At 40.8% G+C, this 8016-nt stretch overlaps 1 long non-coding RNA gene across 1 annotated transcript; it reads left to right on the forward strand.

Annotated features, from left to right (window-relative positions):
* The first annotated feature begins 6399 nt into the window (after window positions 1-6399).
* On the forward strand, window positions 6400-7756 carry LOC118563069. Its single transcript, XR_004930991.1, has 3 exons — window positions 6400-6421; window positions 7346-7536; window positions 7682-7756. It is a non-coding gene; the product is annotated as an uncharacterized LOC118563069 (long non-coding RNA).
* Window positions 7757-8016: the final 260 nt, after the last annotated feature.

Consider the following 8016-nt stretch of genomic DNA (forward strand, 5'->3'; position numbering starts at 1 on the left):
CCAATGGCATAAGGCCAACCCAGCTATTGCCTGCCAGTGGGGCCTGTAAGGCTGCCTTTATAATACACTGGGACCTCTCGCAAAGACCACTGGCCTGCGGGTCGTATGTGGCAGTGCGATGGAATAAGACCCTCAGGTTCTCAGCCACCGCAGTCCATAACTCAGATGTGAACTGGGGATACCTGCTGTAGGTCAGGTCTAGTGGCGCCCCAAACTGAGACACCCAGGATGAGACAAACACCCAACAATCCCTCTGCTGAAGGGGTGGATTACAAAGTAACGGTTTCTTTCCACCAGGATGAAGCCCAGGGTATGTATGGAAAATTGCTCCAGAGGTGGCTTTGGTGTGACGTTGCACCTTGGCACACTGACAAGCTACACATGAAGCTGCCCATGCCCTAACATTCTGTATTTCAGAAGCCCGGGGCACACAGACTTGTCCCCTACAACTTTAACCAAACCTTAAACACCCGGTTGAGAAAGGGAATGAATATTGTAGAAGACCAACAGGTAGGAACCAATGGACAAGGCCTTCCTGCAAAGACACTGCAGAGTAGGGTAGCACCATTGTCATGAAACATGACCTCCAAAGGCAAACTGGACTTGGTCATCCTAAAAGTCTGAACCTTCACAGAACTAACCTGTGCCCTGGACAGACGGCCACTGCATTACTCTTACCGGCTACATGCTGGATGTCAGAGATAAACTCTGAAATGGTAGAACGCTGCCACAGAAACCTTTGCCATTGCAAAAGTGTGAGGCTTGTGGTCTGCAAAAGCAGTAAAGTCACGGCCTTCCAGCAGTGACTGGAAATAGCGCGTTGTGAGACAAAGAGCGAGGAGCTGCTCGTCAAACATACAGTATTTCCTTTCAGCATCCCGAAGCCTCCTGCTGAAACGGGTTAGGGGCTGCCAGGCAACGTCTACCCGTTATTCTCGCACGGCACCGACTGCATATTCAGAGACATCGGTTGTTGAGGCAACAGCAGCAGCCAGAGATGGATGGGCCATAAGCATAGCAATGGTCAGGGCCATGTAGGCATTGTCAGATGCTTGCACCTTCTATTTCCTGGTTCCCCTGTCTCTAAGGCAATGTCCGTTATCTAAACTATACCCTATCCCATTGCAGTACTACAGCACAACACAAACCTGGAATAATGCACACGTAAAAAAAAATGCCATGTGGTCCTTCCTCTTTAAATAGTGGTGTTATTCTTATCTATTCTTCTATTATTCTTATACAATGTGCATTTGTTTGTTTCTCTATGTTAAAGCAAATTCCTTATATATGCAAAATACTACTTGGCAATAAACCTCATTCCGATTCGATATCACACATGAAAATACAAGCTTTATGTGATAACGACATAGCAGGGCCAACAAATCCACCCTTTATTTCCCTCCACTGAATTTTACTTTACTTAGCAACAATCTCATTCAGAAAATGGGACATTGGCTCTTGGCAAAATGTTAGCTTCGAAAACTCATATTGCGCAAATGGAAACATTTGCTTCAATACTTTCAAACCAATAATAGAGACAAATTTGAGGAAGCTAAGGCTCGCCACCGACTGTTGTTTTTATGTCTAATTTTTATGTTGTTGGTTTGATCTGTTTCCCACTGTAGCACTTTGAGGTTTAATCAGTGTGTGTGAGATGTCTGCAGACAAAAGGTGCTGCACGCACACACGGTACATGACAAACGTGCACAGCGCTGCATGTTTGAGGTAATTGCTCTTTTAGTTCATGGTAAGGACTTTTGAATTTTGACTTTTATACAGCAGTGGAAGCATTTGGTACCACTATTCTATCCATCTACACATTGGGGAATGCTAATAGCTGTGTTACGCTCTTTATATTTTATGTTTCAAGTACAAAAGGTACATGTTGACTAAGATTAAATGAGATACAAATATTTCCCAGCTATAGCTCCATTTTAAAAATGTGGCAGCCATATATAACTTTAAGGTCAGGGCTGTAAAGACCTCTCAAATTCTTAGTTATAGTTTTGACAGTGACTTTTTCCAACTAGGAACAAGCAAGTATTAACTTTTGAGTGAAAATATAATGCACACTAAACCACATCCAAACATACAGTGTAAATGAAAAAAATTGTTCTCTCTTTTTTTATAATTTAAAAAAAAAAAAAAAAAAAAAAAAAAAAAAAAAAAAACAGAAGCTGTAAGTGCAGGTCATATAGGGTTACTGTTTAAAATGTATGTTAGGATGGTGCTACTTTGAAACCTTTATATGTAACTTAGGTGGCACTTGTAAAAGCTTGGTAACCACTGGGCAAGAAGATTATTATGTGTTTCCAGGAGTGTTTGATGTTGGCACGAGTTAGAAACAAAAATAGCAGACAGTTAGGGGGGAACCTACAGGGACAGATAAGGAACAAGCATCCTGAGTGAAAAAGAGACGTAAAACTTTACAATCTGCACTTATGGGCAGGAAGGAGGATTTCTTTCAAGGTCCAGAGGAGGATTCAACTGAGTCTTTAAAAAACGTGTATATGTATATGGTATCAGTTTTATTGCTACCTAAAAATACATGCAGGGGAGATGTGAAAAAAAATAAAATATATATATATATATTATACATGGATGCAGTCACGTTCCTTACATGGGGCTTTCCAGCTATAGTCATTTTATGGAGCAATGAAAATGTGGTCAGAATGGAAGTTGGGAAGAGAGAAAGAGAAATCATGATCTCAAGGAGAGTTACGGTGTGAGGAGGGAGTTCAGGCTGTGGCAGTGAAATAAATCCTCCCAGTCTGTGGTTTCACGTTAATCATCAAGAGGCGTTTACTTAATAAGACCAACCACACTTCTGACACATGCATTCTCTTCCCAAGACTCCTCACTCTGTTAGAAGAGCACAATAGCATATTTCCTAGTATAGGGGCCACTCATCAGATTTCTATTCATTTATTTGTGCATCAGTGAGTTTTTTTTTCTCACTGATACTCGTCCTCCATCTCCAGTGTTCTTGGAGACGGCAGCTGGGTAATGGAAGTGTCGGCCCAGTACGCCTTAAAGCTGACCTGCAAATACCTCCAGCACGTATATCTCTCCTGCTGATGTCAATTACCTGTAAGAAATGTTTTTGTTATTGCTTCTTCAAGGCAACATCTCTGAATCCAGAATCCAGATGAACAAACTCGCAAGCTGGTAACGCACGTCCTTCAGACATCAAAGCAGTGGATCTGCCGGCACTAATTGGCCACGTTGCTATCTCTAAATGCACAACATGTCAAACTTTGGAGTACATGGTCTGCAGCAATGAAAGACCACACCAGGTGCCTCTCCTGCCTCCTACAATCCGGAAAAAAAAGACAAAAATTTGTACAGACTCACCAAAAGTACAGAAAAAAATCCTGTGGTCCAATGACTTTCGATTTTAGCACCATTCAGAATTTTAAGTAAACAAGATGAACTCTTAGATACATTTTTTCGAAAAATAAAAGCGAGTCCTTCTTGACTTTACTTAAATATTTTTTTAAATAAATTAAATAAAAGTTAGTTTTTTTATTTTACTTACATAAATACTTGTTTGATAAAAAAACAGTTCTTGACTTTACTTGACCAAATACTTTTTTGATAATAAAATAAAAAACATGGATTTTGTGATTTCACTAAACAAATTCTTTTTTTTTTTAAATAAAAAAAAATAACTATCTTACTGACCTGACATATTTAGCAACTAACACTGTAATGGCTAAATGTGCCATATATAATCACTGCTCATAAATCTAGCAGGAAAATATGTTTTTAAGAACATTGAACATTTTATGAACATTTAACCTGTTGTTTACAGCGTTAGAGCAGCAAGAATTGGTTTTTCAAACCCAAACCGGTTATAACAGCACATGGGAGCTCTGTTGTCTACATTTGCTACTTTGTCTCATTTTTATGCCGTAATGGCTATGAGGAAAACAGTCGAGAGGTGCGAGTGAACAGTGATTGTACCTCATTAACAGAAGATTTTCAAACCGCTTGCAGAAAGTCTATTTCTTCTAGCTGTAAGCAGCAAACCCACGGGGCTGTGAAGCTGCTCCACAGGGGTGCTTGATGGGGTTGGAGTGATATACTTGAAGAAAATGTTCTTCATGTTTGAAAACTGATGCAGAAACTGAAGGTCATGGGCTAATCTCAGGAAGTCCATGGCCTCCTGTTCTCCAGAGTAGGTGTCCTCCTCTGGCTCCACCTCAAAGAGGAAAAAGCCAGTTTCACCTTGGCTGGCAGATGTGGGGGGCACACTGGGAGGACTCCGTGCTGCAGGAGCAGATCCACGGCACTCGTCTGTTAGAAGCTCTTTTACTCGCTTCCTCCTACCTGCAGCTCTCATCCATCTGAGCTGGCCATCACTTTTGCTCTCAGCTGAGAGGATTTCTCACAGATCTGAGAAAGTGACATCATCTGTGGAAGTGGACTCTTCCTCCCTTGTCTCCTCATCATTATCAGACGCTTTGGCAGGCTGATAAACTTGAAATGATCTAACTTTGACAACGTTAAATCCACTATCAGTCCATGTTGCAACTCTTTGGTTGAGTGGTCTATATGAAGCGTGAATGTTTTCGATTTCTTTACCAATGGCATCATACGTGCATCACAAATTCTCTGATGTGTTAATTTAACCTTGTTGTGCTCCAGTGTGGATTAACTGATCCAGTGGACCGTTACCCCCGTATAACTTCTGTTGTTAGCAGTCCAAATATCAGCAGTAGTTGACACAAAGTCGACCTCCTTCAGTGTAGGTTTCCCTCTGACTACTACTTCTCCTGGTAAGATGTGGGCAGCTCACCATTTGATAGTGGGGATCTTGTTTATGATAACACGAAATGAGGGCGAATCAACAACGTTTAAGGGCAGCATTTTGTTTCAACAACATATTGCTTTAACTCTCCACCACTTAGTACCAAGGAAGTAGCTCAGAAGTCAACTTCTAAAAGGTTGGTGGTCTCTGGTTTATACAGTGAGCCCCCTGCTGTGGGAGGCAGTCCCTGGGTGCCTGTAAAACTGTCTGGTTGTTCCTCATGGCTTGATTGCACAGCAGCTTCAAACCACCTGGTGGGACTTTCTCTGTAGGTTTGACTGTGCTGTGGCTCCAAATGTTTCTTCAAGTTTGAGCTCATGTTTTTGAAGCTGGCTAGCTCTTTGTCGGCAGCACAGAGAGTGCAACGAACTTTAATGTTATCATCTTTAGTGACTATATTGCGAGCTAGAAAATGCACATCTTCCTCCTACCTGTAATTTTCCTCTGGGATTATTAAAGTATTTCTGATTTCTGAAATAGTAATGCGTTTGATTGGTCGTTATTGAAAAAAAAAGCAACCACAGTAGAGTAATGTCCTACTAAGTAACGTTTTACCAGCATCACTGGTTACCATGGAGACTGAATGCAGCTTGAGGAAAGACGTGGCTGACCAGGAGTCTGGGTTATTGTTCTTCGTTTTGGCATGAAATGTTAACAATTGCAAAGCAAAGTCTAAAAATGCGATACGTTTTGCTTGAACTGATTTAATGTAACAGAAATGGTAATGCGAAAGTGGTGCTGAATTATAGAAATAATGTAACTCACTCACTGAGAAGAGCTAGGGTATTTGAGTATTTTAGTGGCAACGTCTACAATAATTAGTGAGGAATTCTTTCCTGGGAATTTCCACATGCTAGGTTACTGATACTTGCCCAAACTTCACATCCTACTATCTCAGCGGGCTTCTATCTGCTGCTGTATCGTGTAATCAGCCACACATTAATGGTGAAAGCCTTGTCTGTGTTGCAAAAATTAATTAAAAAAGTGCTACTGAATGAGTTATGGTAAAAAACTGTGAGTGAGCAATCATGGCCTTGCCAAACACCCTACGGCTTCAATTCCAGTAAAAACACTGTCACTGTCCATGTTTTGTTTGCGTGTTTTACTGATAGCTTTATTCTGTGTTTACAGCGTGGTTCCTTTGAAAATTATCACTGATCTGTTTACACTTAGCATGTTTGCTGATTGCATTGTCAGGGTAGGAGCATTTTTTTCATCAAAATATGTTTACAAGTATACAAACCGAAAGAGGCTTGCCGGCAAGTACGGACATGCAGACTTATAATGTCGTACTGAAGACGCAGGTGTTACCTTTTTGAGAGAAAGGATGATGTCAGTGAGTCAGAATTATGGCTCTCAGTGTGTGGGAAAGCGAATGGTAGACAGAAGATTGGTGTAGAGATTTCTTTTGTGTCTGATTATTTATTTCGATAGGATGTATACTATCATGTCTTGGAATGCATGTGACTAAACCAGCATTAGGGTGGCACCCAGTCACAGGCAGAAAAAAACAGCATGGGATACACCTGCACAGGACACGTCACCTCCTTGGGTGTCTGGGTCTGTCTTTGGCCATTTGGTGGGGAGGAAAGACAGCTGTGCTTCTGTGTGAGTTTGTTTTCCACAATAACACATTGTTATTAAAGAACCTCCGAAATTGATATTACGTGAGCTTTATTTATATGGAGAGAAATTTGTTCCATATTATTACAAGCAAAAAAAACATGTTCGAAAAAGGGACATTTGAAAAAAAATGTCAATGTCAAAAATGGAACTTTGAGAAACTCTCAAATTGAGAGTCATTTACGATGAGTACGCAAAAGTTTAACCAACATCTTTTGCGGTTTGCTATTTTTTTTCTTTCAGATTTCGTCAGTTTACATTTTTCTCCAGGGTTTTAAAATGTATTATATTTTGGAGACCAAGTTTTACAAATTCGATTATTTTCAAATCGTGTCTTACAGACCTTTACACTTCAGGAGGCGTGGAGTGAAGACCCATTTATGTTCGTCTCTGTGGACATTAGCAACAGCATTTCTGATTATTGTACTGTATTGAATTTAAGAAGCGCCTCATTTTATGTGTGTGTGTGTGTGTGTGTGTGTGTGTATCTGTGTGTGTGTGTGTGTGTCTGTGTGTGTGTGAGAGAGAGAGACTGACATGGAGTCCTTTAATATCTCCTCCATCCTATTTGTGTTAATTTGTAGTTGATGATTTGTAGTTTCCAGTCCACTGGCGGACTGGAGATGAGCCTGTTGCTGAGAGATACGGTGTCATGACTGAACAGTCACTGCTTAAGAATAGTGCATGTATGTATGTATGTTTGAGCTTGCATGTATAATGTACATGAATGTATAGACACTGGAGTATATAAATTCAATAAAAAAAAACATAGAAGTTATTTGTAGTATCATCATTCCACTCTGTAAAAAGACCATTTCAAATAAATCAACCCAAAATTAACATGACATGTGGGCTCATAATTAGCACATGTAAACGTCTGGCCTGATCCGTACCTCTCCTGTTTGACAGCAAGTGGAGGAAAACCTCGGCGTAATAACTCACGGCGCGGTGACAGGAGCCTCTGCGATGGCCTGTACAGATACGGCTGAGCCCCGAGGCCCCGCCGCTCGCAGCTGCCCATTCTCCAGGAAGAGGAACAGCAGACCGTTCAACTGTCATCTGCCAGGCCTTTATCATAGCCGGCCTATCCTGCTTTAAACGTATGTGTGGGGTGCAATGTGGGCTCTGATAGGGGAGAAAGTAAATCCACTTTGTCTGAGAAAGGGTGTGTTGTGAAAAGAAAAAAAAAGGGCTGATAAAAAGTGGTGTTCATTTGTCTAACAAATTTTTTTTTATCTCAAATAGAAAGAAAACAGCAGCTTATGCACATGGCCAGTCTGTATGTGGGAGTAAACGACCTTTCCTGAGTGTGGTTCTCCGCTCTACCCCCTTGTAAATTTCTCTCAACGTAATCCACCTCCACTCAGCTGCCCGGACCTCCAAGATGTAAGAACAATGAAGCCTTAGTTTAAGTTGCCCTAAGTGCCCTAAATCCTAAAATCAAGTTGCAGAGACTTATTTTTTTGCGCATATTTAGTCACCGTTTAAAATTGACCTTGATAAAATATGAATATAAAGAGAAGAAGAAAAAAACTTGATGTTTGCAGATTTAATTCCCACTCTGTGAAAAAGAATTTGTC

The sequence above is a fragment of the Fundulus heteroclitus genome, chromosome 5 (assembly GCF_011125445.2).
Source record: "Fundulus heteroclitus isolate FHET01 chromosome 5, MU-UCD_Fhet_4.1, whole genome shotgun sequence".
NCBI classification, from domain to species: domain Eukaryota; kingdom Metazoa; phylum Chordata; class Actinopteri; order Cyprinodontiformes; family Fundulidae; genus Fundulus; species Fundulus heteroclitus.